The 21,454-nt window shown below is 42.3% G+C and overlaps 1 long non-coding RNA gene across 1 annotated transcript; it reads right to left on the bottom strand.

Moving 5' to 3' along the window:
- Positions 1 to 9,887: 9,887 nt before the first annotated feature.
- Positions 9,888 to 19,845, bottom strand: LOC143677382 (uncharacterized). The gene is made up of 3 exons (XR_013172554.1): positions 17,014 to 19,845; positions 16,785 to 16,863; positions 9,888 to 9,956 (listed from the first exon to the last, which is right to left on the bottom strand). It is a non-coding gene; the product is annotated as an uncharacterized LOC143677382 (long non-coding RNA).
- Between the last annotated feature and the right edge of the window lie 1,609 nt (positions 19,846 to 21,454).

The raw sequence follows: 21,454 nt of genomic DNA, 5'->3' as shown, positions 1-21,454 counted from the left end.
ATCCTAACTAACATCACTGCTGTTAAATCTTAAGAACACCTAGGTCTCAAACTGAGACTCTATAAATGTCTCCTGCACTATGTTTGCTTTCCTGAAACCTGTAATTCCAAAACAGTTCCCCGGTAAATAATTCCTGAAACTGAGGTGGGCCAGCCTCTCTGAGATTATGAACTAATTCCATTTCCCTATCCTTTACTCCTGACCTCCATTCTCAACATGAATAATTCAGAATGGGCATTGCCTAAAGATCCCTACAAATTGGGAGAAGAATCAGGGGAGAAGGAGGACTTACAAAAGAGAAAATAGGATTTGACAAATCAGTATGACTGCTGAATCATTATATTGACACTTCTTTTAGCCTCCAGTGTTTTGGACCAGCTAGATAGAAGGAAAAATCTAAAACAGTAGAATGGTAACCTCTAACAATCTGTGAAATCCGTTGAAATGAGCTTTGAAAATTGTTGCTTTTTCCCTTTATACATTTTATATTTCAAAATTTAAAAAATTTAAAAATTTATAAATTTGGGGGTATCATAACTTTGACAACTGGCCTCTAATTTTTAAAGACAAACAGGAAAGAGACAGTTAAAATGTCAAGAGTTAACAGAAGTCATTAAGGTAACTTCTAGCCAGATTTCAGAGATTGCTGCAACTTCTCAGAATCTTTCTTGGTCTCAACTTCTTTTTTACCAATACACCTGTTGAAAACCCATGGTTTTGTGTGAAAGTTTACTCTCTGCCATTAGAAACTATTCTGAATGAATGACGGGGTAAGGGACATGCAGAATTCTTCTTGTTTCTTATTCTACACTAAAAACAGCTTCAAGTAAACTTTCTTGATTAAAATGAATAATAAACTAATACAACAGCTGGCAGTTAAAATTAAGTATAAAATCTATGAGTGTCTCAAAGAAGCCCTGTATCTCTGAACTGATCTGATTTGGAACATTTGACCTTGGAGCCATGTGAATATTTCAGACAAAGAGAAAAGTAAACCAAACGTTTCAATGCTTGTCTTCCAGGAAGATGGATGCCTAGAGGAGCATGAGATGAGCCCTGCTCCACGTAAGAGTTTGAGAAGGGACAGGAAGGCCGCTGTGATGGTGGTTCAGGAGTGCAGCTGACCTGGGAGAGTTTCTGCACAACCTGGGGCAGCCCTGGCTGCAGAGGCTGAGGAACTGAGAGGCAGAAAGCTGGAGGTTGGTGGGAAGGCATGGAGCACACGGGAGTGCACAGATGGCCACATGGGACTTGGGAGTAAGCCAGGCTGCATTTCCTGAGTGTGCTTGCCTCACCAGCACAGCTCCATGAATGTCGATGCACCCCACACCCCATAAACCAAAACCCTATCTCCCACTCCCATTTTCTATACTCCAATTACCCCTCTACCCCAGCCCCCAGTACACATAACTTCCCCTCATCCCCAGCACAGGTGCAGCCCAACCCACCTCTCCTGCACACCTCCTTAGCACTGCCTCCCACCCTCTGTTCCCTGAAGTTTGTTATCAGTGCATAAAGGTTGCCAGCACCAACCTCCATACATAGGCTGCACCCAACACAAGCCCATAGACACCACACACTGCCTGAGATCTGTGCATTTGTTTTTGGCACTCCCAGGTCCACTCATTCACACAGGCCACCAATCACATCATTCATCTCTGGGAACCACACTTTACAGCAGTTCTAGAACAGCACATGTGCACAGCTCTCATCCTCACTTCCCAGCTCTGAGAAAGTGCTGACCTGTGCAGTCAGGTCACACCTACCCCCAATCCACACAGGAGTAAAGATAACCTGCTACCACAGCTCTATGCCTGTGAACAAGGGGGCCCATGTCTTAGACCAGTGCTCACAAGATTTATGACCCCAGGACTGGTGCACTTGCACAGCTACATCCTCCAGGCCACAGGGCACCCACGTACACAAGCATCAGCATAACACCCCCTAAATGGCATCCATACCTTTCCTGAGACAAATCTCCACACTGAGTGCCCCAGGCTGTGTCCTGCTCCCTGCTGTATGACCATTCCACAAACACAAGACCTTAGGCTACTGAAAGAAATCAATCAAAAAAAGTCAATCAAGATAGTTACATGCCAGGAAGACAGCAGAAGATTACTGAGCATATCACAATGCAGACAGATATCACCTGCCTAATGAACAAATTAGAACACCAGAAGAGACTCAGACCTTGGAACAACTAAGCAAAGATATTCATATGTCTCTACTTAATAAAATAGGAGGGATAACAAATGACCTAAATGAGATCAAGAAGACAGAAGAGAGCATAAAGAGGAACTTGAAAAGATAAATAGAAAAACAGCAGATATCACAGCTATTAAAGACTCTGTTGACCAAATAAAAAACATACTGGAGGCACACAACACTACATTTTGAGAGACAGAAGAAAGAACAAGTGATATAGAGGACAGGATAATTGATTCAAAGACTGAAAATAAAATGGCAAAAAAGATGGAAAAAATTGAACTGGAATTCAGGGAAATGATAGACCAAACAGAACATACAATATAAGGCTGATTGGTGTCCCAGAATGAGAAGAGGGAAGTAATGGGATAGGAAGAGTAGTCAAGGATATAATGGGGAAAACTTCCCAACCCTCATAAAGTACATAAATATATGTCAAAGAAGCCCAACAAACTCAAAACAGAATAAATCCAAATTTCTGGTGGTCCTTACTAACAACTATTGAGAAAAAAAGCATTGACCAGATAAGTAACTGCAGGCAAAGTACCAGGGGATGTATTGCTTTGCTCAAGCAATGATATCCCATCTGAAACAGCAGCTGCAATTGGAGTTACCACCTGGTTGAGCTTACAATGAACCACTGTCATCTTCCAAGACCCATCTCTTTTCTGCACAGGCCAAATAGGAGAGTTGAATGGGGAAGTAGTGGGAATCACCAGCCCTGAATATTTCAAGTCCTTAAGAGTAGCAGAAATCACTGCAATCCCTTCAGGAATCCAGTATTAATTCTGATTTACTATTTTGCTTGGTAGGGTAGTCCTAGTGGCTTCCACTTCGCCTTTCCCACCATAACAGCCCTCACTGTGCAAGTCAGAGAGCCAACGTGGGGATTAGGACAGTTGCTCAGTGTTTTTATTCCAATTATGCATTATGGAACTGGGGAAATATCTACAGAATGGGTCTGGGTTTCCACTGGACTCACTGTGAGGCAAACCTGAGCTAAAACTCCAGTGATCACCTGGTCTCCCTAAGCTCCAGCTCTGACTGGTGGACCAGAGTGAAGTTTTGGGTGACCTGGAATTAATGTCACTTCTGAACCAGTGTTGAATAATCCCAAAATATCTGATCATTTCCTTTTCCCCAGTGCACCGTTGCCCTGGTAAAAGGCCATCAGTCTCCTTGGGGAAGGCTTGGAGGAAGATTAATAGCATAAATTTCAGGAAGTGTTACAATTTTCTCCCCCAAAGAGATCTGGCTTCCCCTTCATTTAAGGGACTCTGGGTCAATAAATTGTCTCTAGTCTGGAATTGACTAAGGGGCCATGACTCTATGTTTTGGTTATTCATGTTAAACTTCTGTTCACTTGACCTAGAGCTCTTTTGTTTATGCAGCTCGAACAAGAATTTAGTAGACTGCCCATCTATTGTATTCCTATGTACCCCATGATTTACTAGCCAACACCACAAATTTTTGTGTATCAGATTATTCTGATTCCTGCTTTGAGTTTCCTGTCTATTGTAATAACCACATCCACCCTGTCTTGGTGATTAAGTGCTGTCACTGGCTTCTCCCAACTCAAGATCCCATCATCTGCATTGTGTTTAAGGTTTCCAGGTCAGTGAGAGCAGTTCCCACAGTAATATCTGACCTACAGAGAAGTGCAACTACAGCACACTTCAGGGATGATGGTGCTAGTCTCACAAATTTATTTCTCGCTGCTCAAGTAAAAGCTACATCCTCTGGGCATTCTTGGGGTGTAAGAGCAGGCTTTTCATGATAAATCCACTCTAACATTCCAGTCTCTCTAAACCTCTGGATCTCCTCATGTACATTATACATGGGCAGCTCTGGCATTTCAGCCTCAGGTAATGTTGGTCAACTTTTCATACGTGCTTCAGCCAACCATCCAAACAAACTGTTAATGCCTTTTCTAACCCCTCAAGTTATTACACTGAATGCAGAATCTCTGGTTATTGGGCCCATATCGGGGATTCAGCCATATATTCTTCCCACCATTATCCCACACCCTTAAAATCATTGCCACACATATTCCCCTGATTTCTGTCTATATAAATTGGAAAACTCACACAGTTCTTTTGGAGTATAATGTACCTCCTCATTTGAGAGACTTTGCAGTTCACCTTTACCAGCCTGTTGGGACTTTAGCCTAGTTATAGGTCTGGAAGAAATGAGGGGTGGTGGGGGTGCTTCATGAAAAGAATTAGAAATATCTTCCAAGCCATTTGTTTCAGGGCATCCATTTGCAGTTTCTTCTGGTGAAACAGGATTAAACGCTCTAGGGCTAATCCCTTCAGGAGGAGTTGGGGTGGCCCACTCATCATGGCAGGCTGGAGGTGGGGCTGTTATGTCCTCAAGGCAAACTTTTACAGGGTTATCTGGAAAGTACTGAGCATAACCTAGGGTTTCAACCACACCCCCAACATCATTATCAATCTGCATGTCACCAACCCGCTTTTCAGGGTTCCACTCCTTTCCAATCAATGTCCTCACTTTAATGGCAGGCACCATGCAAGATTGACATTTCAGTTTACGTGGCAAAGTGGCTACACTAACAATAAGATTATGAGGCTGATTTTCAGAGATCTCCATCTATGGCTACAGGAAATAAGATTTTCCTTCAGGACACTCCTAAAAACGTTTACATCTGTCAGACAGCACTTAAGCTTCTCGTTTGAAACCTTAAGCCCATCCCTTTCACTCCTTAGTGTATCCAGTGTATCTAACAACAACCAGCCAGCATCTCTAAACCCACTATTTCCACAAAGCTCCATAAAGATTACAAAAACATTATCCCCCAGAGCCTGGCTTTGTACAAAGCATTAGAAGAATTGAATTGTGATATTTGACTATCTCTTCCCATGGATTGGCAGTGTCATTCTGATTATGGGAATCAGAGTCCTCAGTGCCTTTGAGTCCAGTCTGAGTAGAAAACTATTCATAGAAATTCATTTTTGAATTTATGTTTCTTAAGAGACACTCCTGGTAACAAGCTGTATTAGTTTGGGTTCTCTAGAGAGACAGAATCAACAGGATATATCCACAAATATAAAACTTATAAAAGTATCTCACATAACCATGGAAACATAGAATCCACAATCCACAGGAACAGCTGAGAAGCTGATGATTCCAATTGAGGGTCTGGACCAACTCCACAGGAGATGCTTGCCAGCTGAAGCAGGAAGAGAGCCTGTCTCTTCTGATTCCTCCTGAAAAGGCTTCCAGTGATTAGATCAAGTTTCACTCGTTGCAGAAGACACTTCCCCTGGATGATTACAAATGCAATCAGCTGTGGATGCAGCTGACATGATCATGATTTAATTCTGTGAAATGTCCTCATCACAACAGACAGGCTAGCACTTGCCCAACCAGAGAAACATGTACCACCACCTGGCCAAATTGACACATGAAACTGACCATGACAAGAGGTATAGGGGGTAATCTAAAAATGCGTTCTATGGCCATCACTAAACAGGAAGCTATAAACATTACTATAGCACTACCACAAGCAGATAATTCGTGGGGTGGGGACAAGAGATAAGGGGAAGTTTTTGTGGTTGTTGTTGTTTTGGGAGGTCATGGCCCAGGAATTGAACTCAGGTCTCCTGCATGGGAGCAGGAATTCTACCACTGAACTACACTTGCACCCTCAAGGGTAGTTTTGATTTGATAGTTGATGATGTTATGATTTTCAGTTCTGTGCGTTATGGACCATCGAAAATTGACAAAAATTGAGAGTGTTGTGGTATAAACAACCAAGCAAGGATGCTGTAAGACATCATTTGTTTCTTTGGAACAGTATCCATGAGGCCAGAAGATGGCAGGGGCTGAAGGGTGCAATGATTGAGAAGCAGAATTGTGAACTATGATACGTTTGTATGATGGAACATGGTGCCACTACGAAAAGATGTCTAGAGGCACACAGCAAGCTGAATAAATCTTGGGGACAAGGTGTTGTGCAAAATAAGGTAAATACAAAAGAACAAATATGTTAAGATCTCTTTCAGAAAATACTTATACGAAAATCAGAGACTTGATTGTAAGCCCTTCTAGCAGACACACTTAGTGAAGTTGTAAGTAGATTTCTAGATTCGAGATACTGACCTGTGTGTGGGTCAACTGATATTTATCTCCAAGTTTTAGTGACTGTGTGACACCTAAGACCCAGAAATGGGGTGCTGCAGCCTTGAAAGTGAGCATAGTGACCTAAAATGACAAAGTAACTGAGAAAGAGATCAGGCCTCAATTAGAGTTTAAAAAATGAAGCCAATCTGGTAAACCAGAATACAGGGTAAAAGATGATAGTGCATGTACTCTAAATCTTCAGCTGCTAATGGAGACCAAAAGCAGAGAGGTTTATTATGTGTAGAACAAAAATATTCTGTAACAAAAATATAAATCAACCTGTCTGGATAGTTCATTTAAAAAAACCAAATTCCTGGAGCCTAGAAAAGGAACAAGATGATGTAATTCTGTAAAGCTTAATGTAATACCTGGATATATCTCAGATTATGCTGGGCTGATAACTTCAAAGTATTGGTGCAGTCCCTGGAGGGTACAAAGGAAAAAAATGGAACTATTAACCTTTCCCATCTGGGAAACCCTGGGTTCCCTCTCAACCATTGGGAAATCCCAAGAAAATAGACCAAGCTCTGGATTTTGGGGATTGCCCTCATGAAACTTATTTCTGCAGTGGAGAAGAAAATCTACCTATCAAGAGGCCTAAGAGTTGTTCCCAAGAAACCTCTTTTGTTGCTCAGCTGTGGCCTCTTTCTAAGCCCAACTCTGAAGGAACACCATTACCCTTCACTCTACATGTGGGACATGACACCCAGGGGCAAAAGTCTCCCTGACAACGTGGGGCATGACACTTGGTGAAGAGCATGGACCTGGCATAGTGGGATTGGCACCACCTTCCTGACCAAAAGGAGGAAAAGAAGCATTCAAAATAAGGCATCATGGCTAATGGAGATCAATAGTGTCAAGAGGTTATTCTGGAGGGGACACTTACGCAAGCTTCACTTAGATAGTGCTAATTGCCATGGTTTGTTAAATCCCAACTAAAACCACCCCTGCTAAATCTTCAGAACACCTAGGGCTCAAACTGAGGCTCTATAAAAGTTTCCTGTACTAAGTTTGCTTTCCTGAACCTGTAATTCCAAAAGCGTTCCTAGGTCAAATAATTCCTGAAACTGAGGTGGGCCAGCCTCTCTGAGATTATTAGCATTTTTAGCCATCCTAGAACCGCCCATGTGCACAGCCCTCAGCCTCCCTTCCCAGCTATGAGAAAGTGTGACCTGTGCAGTCGGGTCACATCTGATTCTTATCCACACAGGTGTAAAGCTAACCTGTTGCTGCAGCTCTACGGCTGTACACAAGGGGCCCCATGCCTTAAACCAGCGCTCACCAGGTTTACAACCCCAGGACCGGTGCACTTGTACAGCTACATCCTCTCTGTCTGCAAGACAGTCACATTCACAGCTTCAGCATAACATCCCCAAACTGCATCCACACCTGCCCTGAAAAAATCTCCACACTGAGTGCCACATGCTGTGTCCTGCTCCCTGTTGAACAACCATAGCCCACACACAAGGCCTTAGACGACTGAAAGAAATCAACTCAACAAATAAGTCAATCAAGATGGTTACATGCCAGGAAGGCAGCAGAAGATCACTGGGCATATCACAATGCAGACAGATATCGCCTACCTAATGAACAAATTAGAACACCAGAAGAGCCACAGGCATTGGAAAAACTAAGCAAAGATATTCATATGACTCTACTTAATGAAATAAGAGGGATAGCAAATGACCTAAAGGAGATCAAGAACACAGAGAAGAGCAGAAAGGGGAACTTGAAAGAATAACTAGAAAAACAGCAGATATCACAGATAGTAAAGACACTGTTGAACAAATGAAAAACATGCTGGAGGCACACAACGTTACATTTGAAGAGACAGAAGAAAGAACAAGTGATATAGAGGACAAGATAATTGGTTTCAATGACCATAACAGCAAACGGCAAAAAAATATATATGGATAAAATTTTACTGGATCTCAGGGAAATGATAGACCAAACAAAGCATACAAATCTAAGACTGATCGGTGTCCCAGAATGGAAGAGAGAAGTAAAGGGCTAGGAAGAGCACTTCAGGATATAATGGGGGAAAACTTCCCAACCCTGATAAAGGACATAAATATTCAAGTCAAAGAAGCCCAACTAACTCCAAAAAGAATAATCGCCAGTTTCTGGTGGGCCCTATTAACAACTATTGAGAAGAAAAGCATTTACCAGATCAATAGCTGCATTGTACCAGGGGATGTATTGCTTTGCTCAAGCAATGACATCCCATCTGAAACAGCAGCTACAATTGGAGTTAGCACCGGGTTGAGCTTACGATGAACCACTGTCATCCTCCAAGACTCATCTGTTTTCTGCACAGGCAAAATATGAGAGTGGAATTTGGATGTAGTGGGAATCACCAGCCCTGCATCCTTCAAGTCCCTAAGAGTGGCAGTCATCTCTGCAATCCCTTCAGGAATCCAGGATTAATTGTGAGTCACGTTTTTCTAGGTAGGGCAGTTCTAGTTGATTCCACTTCACCTTTCCCACCATAACAGCCCTCTCTGTGCCAGTCAGAGAGCCAATGTGGCGCTTTAGGAAGTTGCTCAGTATTTTTATTCCAATTATGCATCCTGGAACAGGGGAAATAACTACAGAATGGGTCTGGGGTTCCACTGGGCCGACTGTGAGGCAGACCTGAGCTAAAACTCCATTGATCACCTGGTCCCCCTGAGCCCCAACTCCGACTGGTGGACCAGAGTGACGTTTTGGGTGACCTGGAATTAATGTCACTTCTGAATCAGTGTCTAATAATCCCCGAAAGTTCTTATCGTTTCCTTTTCCCCAGTGTGCCGTTGCCCTGGGCCAAGGCCATCAGTCTCCTTGGGGAAGCCTTGGAGGAAGATTAATAGTATCAATTTCTGACAGTGTAACAGGTTTCTCCCCCAAAGAGACCTGGCCTCCCCTTCATCAAGGGGCTCGAGGTCTATAAATTGTCTCAAGTCTGGAAATAGGCTAGGGGCTGTGACTCTATGCTTTGGTAATTCATGCTAGACTTCTGTTCACTTGACCTGGAATGCTTTTGTTTATGCAGCTCGAACAAGAATTCAGTAGACTGCCCATTTATTGTACTCCTAAGTAGCCCATGATTGACTAGCCAATGCCACAAATTTCTGCAGATCCGATTGTTCTGATTCCTGCTTTGAGTCTGCTGTCGATTGGAGTAGCCACATCCACCCTGTCTTTGGTGATTAAGTGCTGTCACATGGCTTCTGCCAACTCAGGATCCCATCATCTGCAATTGTGTTTAAGGATTCCAGCTCAGTGACAGCAGTTCCCACAGTAACATCTGAGGTCATATGGTAGCCCTGACAAACTCTGGGATCTGGCCTATAACTACTTCTTGAAGACTGCTTTGAAAATATTGCTTTACTCTTTCTTTGCTTATACATTTTACAGTTCACAATTAAAAAAAGTTAAAAATTTATACATTTTGGGGTATCATAAATTGGATAACTCACCTCTAATTTTTAAAGGCAAACCTAGGAAAGAGACAGATAAAATGTCAAGAGTTTACAGAATTCATTATAGTACCTTCTTGCCAGATTTTGGTTACTGCTGCACCTTCTCATAATCTTTCTTGGGATCCAAATTCTTTGTTACCAGTCCACCTGTTGAAAATGCATGGTTTTGTGGGAAAGTTCATTCTCTGCCATCAGAAACTATTCTGCATGGATGAAGGGGAAAGGGACATGCAGAGTTCTTATTTCTTATTCTACACTAAAAAACATCTTCAAGTTAACTTTATTGAGAAAAATGTATTATAAAATAATACAACAGCTGTCAGTTAAAATTAACTATAAAATCTCTGAGAGGTTCAAGGAAGCCCTGTATCACTGAACAGACCTGGTTTGGAACATTTGTCCTTGGGGCCATGTGAATAGGACACACATAGAATAAATAAACCAAATGGTTCAATGCTGGGCTTCCAGGAAGACGGCTGACTGGAGAAGCATGAGTTGAGCCCTGCTCCATGGAAGAATTAGAGAAGGGACAGGAGGGCAACTGCGGTGGTCACTCACCAGTGCACCTGACATGAGAGAGCTTCTGAGTCACCTGGGGCAGGCCTTTCTGCAGAGGTAGATGAACTGAGAGGCAGAAAGCTGAAGGCTGCTGCGAAGGCATCGAGCTGATAGGAGTGCAAGGACAGGAACACAGGGCCAGGGAGTAAGCCAAGCCTGATTCCATGGGTGCACTCCCCCACCAACACAGACCCATGACCAGCGACTCACCCCACAACCCCATGCACACAAACCCTATCACCCACTCCCATTTCCTGTACTCCAGATGCCCCCACTCCCAGACCCCAGAGCACATAACTTCCCCTCATTCCCACCCCAAGTGCAACCAAACCCACCTCCCCTGCAAGCCTCCTGAGCACTGCGTCCCACTCCCTGTTCCCTGCAGTTTGTTGCCAGTGCATAAACCTTGCCAGCACCAACCTCCATACCTAGGCTACACCCGACCCCTGCCCATAGTGTCCGACAACCTCACCACACCCTACCTGATCTCTGTGCATTTGTTTATGGCACTCCCAGGCCGATGCATGCACATGGGCCCCAATCACATCATTCAGTTCTCGGAAACACAATTTATAGCAGTCCTAGAACCACACATGTGCACAACCCTCATCCTCACTTCCCAGATCAGAGAAAGCCGACCTTTGTACCTCAAAGCACATGCATATACATTGTCTCTTGTGCTCGGGGAACATTCTCCAGGATAGATCGTATGCTGGGGCCCAAAACATTTCTTTATAAATTTGAAAACACTGAATTTATTCAAGCACTTTCTCTGATCACAATGGGATGAAGCTGGATCTCAATAACCACCAAAGAATGAGAACATTCACAAATATATGGAGCTCAAAATCACACCCTTAAACAACCAGTGGGTTAAAGAAGAAATTGCTAGAGAAAGCTGTAGCTATCTGGAGATGAATGAAAATGAAATTACAACTCATCCGATATTATGGGATGTGGCAAAGGCTGTGCTGAGAGGAAAATTTATTCCCCAAAATGTCTATATTATAAAACAAGAAAGAGTAAAAATCGGGGACTTAAGAGCAAACCTCTAGGAACTTGAGAAAGAACAGTAAACTAACCTCTAAGCAAATAGAAGAAGAGAAATAACAAAGATTAAAGCAGAGATAAATGAAGAGAACAAAAGAAGAATAGAAAGAGTCAATAAAACCAAAATTTGGTTCTTTGAGAAAATCAATAAAGTTGATGGGCCATTAGCAAGACTGACAAAGAAAAATAGAGAGAGGATGCAAGGAAACAAAATTAGAAATGAGAAGGATACATTACCACAGACCTTGAGGAAATAAAAGAAATCATAAGATGATACTATGAAGAACTGTATGCAAATATATAGATGAAATACATAGATGAAACTACATGCAAATATATTCGATGAAATGGACAAATTCCTGGAAGCACACAAACAAGCTATATTGGCTCAGGAAGAAATAGAAGATCTCAACAAACCAATCACAGGTAAAGAGACCAGACAGAAGACCAACATGTCATCACCAAATCTGTGGTCAACTGATATTGACAAAGCCCCCAAATCCTCTGAGCTGGGACAAAATAGTCTTTTCAATAATTAGGCACAGAAGAACTGGGTATCAATAGCCAAAAGAATGAAAGAGGACTTCTCTCTTACACCTTACACAAAAATTAAACTGTAAGAACTAACACCATAAAGCTTCTAGAAGAAAATGTGGGGACACATTTTCAAGACTAAGTAATAGGAAGTAGCTTCCCAAACTTTATACCCAAAGAACAGGCAGCTAATGAAAAAGTGGACAAATGAGAATTCCTCACAATCAAATGCTTCTGCACCTCAAAACACTTTGTCAAAAAGGTGAAGAGGAATAAAACTCAATGAGAGAAAATATTTGGAAATCACATATTGGACAAAAATTTGATTTTCTGCACATACAAAGAAAGCATACAACAAACAACAAAAGAAGAAACAGCCCAATCACAAAATGGGCTAAAGATATGAATAGACATTTTTCTGAAGAGCAAATACAGATGGCTCATAAGCCCATGGAGATGCTCATTTTCATTGGCTATAAGGGAAATGCAGATCAAGACTACAATGAGATACCACCTCCTAGCTCTAAGAATGGTTGCTATTAAACAAATAGGAATCTACGAATGTTGCAGAGGATATGGAGTAACTGGGACACTTATGCACTAATGGTGCAGACACTACAGGAAAATTGTTTGGTAGTTCCTTAGGAAACTAAATATCAAGTTGTCCAATGATCCAGCAATAGCACTACTTGGTATATACACAGAAGAGCTGAAAGCAGTGACACAAGCAGACGTTTCCACACTGATGTTCATAGCAGCATTATATACATTGGCCAAAAGATGGAAACAAACCAAATGCCCATTAACAGACGAGTGGAATATTATGCAGCAGTAAGACAAAATGACATCCTGAAGCACATGACAAGAAGGATGAGCCCTGAGTACATAATGCTGAGTGAAATTAGCCAGACCCAAAATGATAAATAATGTATGAGTCCACTTTTATGACTAGCATAAAGGTATAGTCAGAGAGTTACAATACAGAATAGCTAGAAACTGCATAAATACTTAAAAAGTATAATAATGGTTTGGTCACCTTTAGCAAATGCTCGTAAGATAACAGGGGCCTAGATTGTAAGCTTTTAGAGCAGACACATTAAGTCCGGAGTGGCGATAAATATTTATGGATTTTGAAAGGATGTTTTGCATATATAACCTGATATTTAGAGATAAGAATGAACCCTAACAGGTTGGGGTTAAAGTAATTCAGAATATAGGGGTAAGAAAGACAGTGTCTATAATTTAGAACCACCCATACTCTTTGAGGCAAATGAAGAAAGTTTATTTAGTCTGGAACTGAAATTTTCTGTAGTGCATAATCTAATTCAAACTATCTGTATTGATCATTTGAACAACTGAAACACAGGGAGCACAGAAGAAGAAAGAGGTCCTTTAATCCTGGATAGATTATTGTAATGCCTGGATACATCCAAGAGTATATTAAACAGATAATCAAAAAGTATTAGCAAAGTCCCCTGAGGATGGGAGAAAGAATATGGAACAATTAAACCTTACCATCAGGGAATCCCCTGATACTGTATCAAAACTTGGGACACCCAAATCAATAGGCCATGCCCTCGATCAGCAGGCTTACTCTTGTGAAGCTTATGAAGGTAGCAGAGAAACTTAGGCTGTCTATAGGCATGCCTAAGAGTTACTTCTGGAGGACCTCTGTTGTTGCTCATCTGTGGCCTCAGTCTTTCTAAGTCCAACTCTGCAAATACATCATTGCCCTCCCCTTACGTGGTACATGACACACTTGGGTGAAATTCTCCCTGACAATGTGGGAGATAACTCCCAGGGATGAATCCAGGCCTAACACCATGGCATCAACAATTCCATCCTGACCAAAATGGGGAAACAAGTATAATTAATAAAGTTATCAGTGGCAGGGAGAGTTCAAATAGAGTCAGGAGTCTACTCAGGGAGCTGCTCTTATGCAAGCTTCAGGTAGACCTTGCTGCCTATCATAACCTGCCAACCCCCAACCAGGACCATTTCAGCCAATCCTAAAAAACACCTAGGGCAATATATTATATTACACAAGGGTTCCAAGAACTAGAGTAACTTTCCCGAAACCTTCAATCTCCAGAGGGCTCACAGGCCAGATAAGTTCTGAAACCGTGCCCAACCTCTCCAGAACATCACATAGATCCATCTCCCTACCCCATATTAGTGACGGACCCTTCCATTACAAAAAATTTAGAAATTCCATACCCAAACACTCCTAAAGAGAGGAATGGAAAGATCAAAGTGATGTTGGAGTTATACTGAGAAGAAAGGGTTTAATAAATGAATATGAATGCTGAATCATTAAATTGATATCTCTTTTAATCTCCAGGATTTTACAGTAGCTAAGAAGTAAAACCTAAAGTTGTGAAATTGTAACCCATGTCAAACTCCAAAGCACACTCTACAGCTAATTGTGGTGTTGTATTTTGAACTTACAACTTTTTTGTTTATATGTTATTTTTCACAAAACAAGAAAACAAAGTTGATTGTGATGATAAAAAAAATTAAACCTTTTAGCATCCTATACTCGGGAGCAGCTAGAAGGAAAAATATTAGAAGATCATATGAAAGCCCATGACAAACTCTGGGATCTGTCCTATGAACACGAGTTGAAGAGTTCTTTGAAAACTATTGCTTTTTTATTTCATTGTTTTGCTTTTGCATTATACTATACAATAAAAATGTTTAAAAAATAAAATAAAATGGTACAATGCTGGGTGGTGTGACAGTGGCTCAGTGGCAGTATTTTTGCCTACCATGCAGGAGACCTGTGTTAGATTCCTGGTGTGTGCTAATGACAAAAAGAAAAAAAAAGAAAAGGAAAATTTCAATGCTTATAACTTTAAAGCAAAATGAAACCAATGTACTTAAACATATCAAATTAGCAGCCTAGGCTAATGGAGAAAAATTATTTTATAAGTTTAAAACAGAGTAAGTACTGTACATCCCTAATGGGATATATTTTAAGGACTGAGAGACAAACATCTATAAAAAAATCCCCAGTGCTTTCAGTCATCATGTAGCTGTTAATGAGCACTGGCACTGCTGATCTGAAATCGCTGTGTATATGTCGCAGGATTAGGAAACACAAGAAGGAAGTTTTGCTGGCGGCTGCTAGGGTTTGGGATGGGGGTGCCAGAGATGGGAGAGATGTGTGAACTCAAAGACTTAATTTGGATTAACCCTGCAGGCCTAAATTTGGATTAGAAATACCAGCATGAACTCAGGACATATTTTCTTATTTAAAAAATGCTCTACTCTGTCCAGGGAAAACACCTAAATACAAGGACTAGTCCAGAAGAAACAGGGCCCCAGGCTCCTTGTGGAAACAGCAGATTCCAGATATGGGGCAGAAAATACACAAAATGAGCCTGAAACCTCTTGCCATATCTGAAAACAAAGCTGTCACAGTCTAATGTCAAAGGGTTCCCATTGGCCGAAGACTAGGCAACTGGAAAGTCACAAGAAAAACTGAGATGGAATGAAATGAAGCACAATGGATGTGTTAAAACTCTTTGATCTCATATAATCACCAAACAATACAAACCCCAAATCCTTCATAAGCCACCTTTGTTGGATGGCAGGAAACAAACTCACTACTATGAAAGCTGATCCATAAAAGACTTGGGTCAGGCATACAGCCTCTTCCAGGAATGGTGCCTGGGGCTATCAGAGGGCTGGGTAGGGAAAAGTCTGCACCAGAATTTTCCAGCCTAAGAGTAAGGAAGAAGAACAGTTTGAGAAAACCACCACTTTGCAACCCTGAATGTTGAAATAACAGATCTTCCCCAAGGAGAGAGACAGACAGACAGTGGCAAGCACAAGCTCCACCTACCAAATATCCTTCCAAACAATCAACCAGAATGTGATCATGTTTCTAGAACCACTTTACAGGACATGGTGGACACACAAGTACACTTAAGCACACCATGAGAGTGTGATAACCAGTGGCTGGCTGTGAGGACAAGCTCCATCAGCAAACAAATCACAGCAGGAAAGAGGGGGAGGGAGAAAGTGCAGAGTAAAGCTAGAGCCTCAAATTGCAACAGCCTAGTCTTATGTCGCTGCTCACTCATCGACATGCCTTGGTACTGGGGGGTGAGCAAGTGAGGAGACATGGGCCTGGGGACTGGTGGGTGAGTGGGTGAGGTGACACAGGCCTGGTGACTGAGGGCAGAGCAGTTGAGGTGACACAGGCCAGGGGACTAGGGGTTGAGTGGGTGAGGTGACATGGGCCAGGTGATATGGGCCTGTGGGCTGGGGGTGAGCAGTGCAGGTGACATGGCCTGGTGTCTGGGGGCAAGCAGGTGAGGTGACATGGGCCTGGGGACTGTGGGGCAAGTGGGTGAGGAGACATGAGCCTGGGTTCTGGGGGTTGAGCAGGTGCAGGTGACACAGGTCTCAGGACAGGGTAGCGAGCAGGTGAGGTGTAGGTGGCTTCGGGTTGCTCTGTCCTGCTGAGGGGTGAGGACTATGGACACCCCTGCACTGGGGAAGAGCAGTAGCATCGTGGAACAGCACACAGCCCACTCCAGCAACCTCATCTTGTAATGCAACAGAGCTGCCAGTCAGGAACACAGAGCTGGGTGCTGGGGTCATGGGGTGGCCACCCCCAGTCCTGCAGGGACAGGTCACAGCACTCCTGAACCCCCAGAATAGAAACCACCAGCATCGGGGAGATTCAGCCCTGAAGTGTCCCATGACTGCTCTTCTGACCTCTGAGCTAACCACGGACAGAACAGACACAAACGCATGTGCTTTGGATCCTTTCCTCACACACAGGCACGCACACCCACACCCAGAACCCACAGTGCCTCTCACCTTCTTCCACTTCCACTGCTGCTGCCTGACCAGGAAGGAGAAGAAGATTCCCACTGGCTGAATTCTGAAAATCATGTTCCTGTGTATTTCAAAATAAATGACCAAATTAAAGAGGGTACATAAATAACTGAAAATTAGAGGAACATTGGTCTACATAATTTTAAAAGCTAGAATAACTCCAATGTCATTAAATACAGTTACCCACAAGCCCTAGCCTGCAGTAACTGACCTTTCAATTTCTGACATTGCTGAGGCCTCCACCACAAACGGTTCATCCTTCATTATCCGAATGCTGGGACTCTACAATCACACTTGAGACCATTTTACAGCTCCCAGTCCTAAATAAAAGAAATAAAAGTAAATTGGAAGCTGCCCATCAGCCACAGGCTTCTGTGAATTGTAGGTTCTGGAACCATGGGAGTGTCTGAGAGGAACGGACCCACCCACCCAGGAAACCAACCTGCGAAAGCTGGGCCTCTAGGCAGGGCTTGCTCGGCCAGACCTCTGCCCTGAAGCCCCACCCCACACCATCGCCCCTGCCCAGGAGAATGTGTCAAGACACCTGCACCGCCAGCACCTCCCACTTCACCTGTCTGGCACCAGCACCTCCCATCTTTCCTGTCGGCCACCAGCACCTCCATGCTCTCCTGGCATCTGACCCTGGGAAGGGCTGGCCATGCACTACCAGGCTGAAGTATTCTCCTAAAGCCAAGGGTGCTAGCACCAAAAAGGATACAAGTTGCACGTTTCAAAGCAGAAAAGAGAAAACCAGGTGTTCTAGTTTGCTAGCTGCCAGAATGCAACACACCAGAGATGGATTGACTTTTAATAAAAGGGGATTTCTTTTGTTAGTTCTTCAGAGGAAAGGCAGCTAACTTTCCACTGAGGTTCTTTCTTATGTGGAAAGCACAGGATGGTCTCTGCTGGTCTTCTCTCCAGGCCCATGGGTTCCAACAACTTTCTCCAGGGTGACTTCTTTCTGCATCTCCAAAGGCCTGAGCTAAGCTGTGAGTGCTCAGAGGAGGAATGCCAAGCTGCTTAGGCTGTGCTTCATTGCGTTCTCTCATTTAAGCACCAGCCAATTAAGTCAAACGTCACTCATTGCTGCAGACTCGCCTCCTAGCTGACTGCAGATGTAATTGGCAACACATGAAGTTCACATACCATTGGCTTATATCTGCAGCATCAAAACTAGGTATGCTCAACTGGCCACGTTGACAACTGAATCTAACGAACACACCAGGGTAACATCAACACTGGTTTTCAACCAGCATCTTCTGGCTGTGACATATGCTACAGAATATTCTAAACATTGCATCAACCTGATAACTTAAAAAATACCCATTTTTAATCTTATATTTTAGGGTTCAAAACCTAATTTTATTTAACATAACTATCAGTAATCAAAGCACAATGAGCTTAAGCCATACTTATGGATTTCCCTAAATCTTTAGAATGCTCTACATATAGTTACTTATACCTCAACAGCAGAAAAATTACACAAATTGTTCTTTCTTTGTACAATATTTCCCCATAATTAAGGTCAAGCATTAAATAAAGACTGAATGATATAGAAAAAGCTGTGTCAAAGTCGTGACTGTCTTCCCAGGTAAAGGTGTAAAATTCACACGGATGTGAAGCTGAATGAGAGCTCATTGGGGTTTCCACATTCTGTGAGGCCTCTGACTTATCCTGGCCAGCAGGTCTGCCTTCTTCTGTGTTCATGACAATTTGGACAGAGGTCACAAAGGAAGAAACAGAACATCATCACTTGAAAAGACAGCAATCAACTGTAAAGATAAAGGAGCTATTTTTTTTCACCCATCACTTTCATAAAGATAAAACAGACTTTGATGTTCACATTGGGTGAGGGTTTGAGGAAAGGGTACCCTCAAGCCCTGGAAATATGAACTGGCTCAATGTTTCTAGAAATCAAAATTCAAAAGGTGGCCAATCAATTCAGCAGGATATTGGAAAGAAACGCAGCCTGAGCAAAGAAATGGACACAAATGCAACAACACCTGCCACAAGGTGCACACCCCGTGAGTCACCTCATCATCATCACAACACTGGCAGAAGGTGACCATTAAGTACGTGGCACACCGACTGCCTTCTGGATCGCCAGCCAGGAAGCTTTCCATGGCCATGGCAGCCCCAGGTGTGTACTGTACGGTCAACACAGGCAGGCAGCACACCTGGCAGTGACACACACATGCACCTGGGGGTGACACACACAATACTTGGCAGCAACACACACATGTGCCTAGTAGTGACACACACATATGCCTGTCAGGGACACACATGTACACCTGGCAGTGAAACACATGTGCTTGGTAGTGACACACACATATGCCTGTTAGTGACATACACATATGCCTGGCAGCGAAACACACATATGCCTGGTAGTGACACACACATACACGTAGTAGTGACGCACACATATGCCTGGCAGTGACACACTTATGTGCCCCTGGATGAGGCCCCCATCCAGCAGCACGGGGCTGACCATGCTTTTCCATTTTCTTCTTCAGGTTCCTCCCTGCTTATCTATTTATTTACTACTTTGGGCATATACCATATTCTTCTTATAATCTGATATGTTTTCCTCATTTTCATAAAAAGAATGGAATCAGTAAATAGCAAACCAAAGTATTAAAAGAATTACATTTACTTCATTATTTAAAGGAAAAGAGATTTATGCTTTACAGAGCAGTAAAAATAAACCAGAATTTGAGTACTGGAAATATACTCTGGAAAAAACTCCTGACATGTAATATTTTTAAAATTAAAACATGTAAATTAAATCTTAATCTGGTACAGTCAAGATATACTTTCCTAGGTCATCATGATGAGTGAAGCAAGCCCAGTGCAGAAGGACAAATACTATATCATGTTACTTATAGAAAATAAGTATAGTATGAAAATTCATAGTCAGAAAACAGATGCAGTTTCCAGGGCCGGGGTGGGGTGGGGAGCCGGGTTCATTGCGGTCACAGAGGGGCTTTGGCATGGGTTGACGGTAAGACCAGGGCAGCAGGGGTGGAAGCACAGCACAGGAACCACGTACCTGAATGCTTCAGGCTCTACTTGTCACCAGAACAAACACTTTTACAAACCCTGAAGCTGCACAACACAAACAGTGAATGTGAATGCAAACCATGGACTCCAGTTAATAGGACAATTACAATAATATTGTTTTACCAGTTACAACAAAGATGCCACACTAATCAAACTGTTAATAACAGACAAAACTGTGCATGTATGTGGAGGGACACATGGGACCTCTGTTCTCCCTGTGTAATTTTTCTGTATATCTACAACTGCTATAATAGAAAAAAGGTGCTTCCTGAAGTTACTTTCACTGATGCAATGTAATCACGTAAAATATAAATCTGCAATATCATGCCTATTTCTATAAAGGTATACAATTTATACTAAACATATTTATTTATTTTAAAGTTTTTTGAAAAACATGACAACATACAAATATGAACATTCTTATCATATGGTCATTCCATTCTTGATATATAAACAATAACTCACAGTAGCATCACACAGTTGTATATTCATCATCAAGATCTCCTCTCAGAACATGTGCATCAATCCAGAAAAAGAAATAAAAGAAGAAAGAAAAAAATTGATGCATACCACACCCCCAACCCTCCTACTCACCAATCACCAGCATTTCAATGTACTAAATTTGTTTTAACATTTGTTCCCCCATTAATTATTTAATTTTAATCTATATGTTCTACTCATCTATCAATAAGGTAGATAAAAGGAGCATCAGACACAAGGTTTTCACAATCACATAGTCACATTGTGAAAGCTGTATCATTATACAAACATCTTCAAGAAACGTGGCTGCTGGAATACAGCTCTACAGTTTCAGGCATTTCCCTCCAACCTCTGCAATACATCTTCATTAAACAGGTGGTATCTATTCAATGCATAAGAATAACCTCCAGGATAACCTCTTGACTCTGTTTGAATCTCTCAGCCATTGACACTTTGTCTCATTTCACTCTTCCCCCTTTTGGTAGAGAAGGTTTCATCAATCCCTTGATGGTGGGTCTCAGCCCACTCTAGGATTTTGTCCTACGTTTCCAGGAAGGTCCACACCCATGGGAGTCATGTCCCATGTAGAGAGGGGGAAGGCAGTAAGTTTGCTTGTTGTGTCAGCTGAGAGAGAGGCCACATCTGAGCAACAGAAGAGGTTCTCTGGGGAGTGAGTGACTCTTAGGCCTAATTTTAAGTGGGCTTAGCCTATCTTTTCAGGGATATTTTTATGTGAACAAACCCCAAGATTGGGGGCACAGCCTGTTGCTTTGGTTGTCCCCACTGCTTGTGAGAATATCGAGAATTCTCCACTTGGGGAAGTTGAATTTTCCCCTTTTCTTGCCATTCCCCAAGCAGACTTTGCAAATACTTTTTTATTTACTTAAACACATTTATTTTAGTCCATTTCTTACCTCCATCACTGATGGAGACACCTAAAAAAACACAATATCAGAAAGTTAATATTTATGTTAGCAAACCTTGAAATAGAAATGAGCATCACAGGATTCGAGAATAACACACGTAAGTACTTATGGATCTGTACTAGAAAAGAATGCACCCATTTCTTCTTAACTGTATTTTCTAGTTCCTACCATCATTTGATTTTCAAA

Source organism: Tamandua tetradactyla, chromosome 3 (assembly GCF_023851605.1).
Source record: "Tamandua tetradactyla isolate mTamTet1 chromosome 3, mTamTet1.pri, whole genome shotgun sequence".
Lineage (NCBI taxonomy): Eukaryota > Metazoa > Chordata > Mammalia > Pilosa > Myrmecophagidae > Tamandua > Tamandua tetradactyla.
Note: the sequence above shows the minus strand (reverse complement) of the source record. Positions and strands in the feature narration are given on the sequence as shown.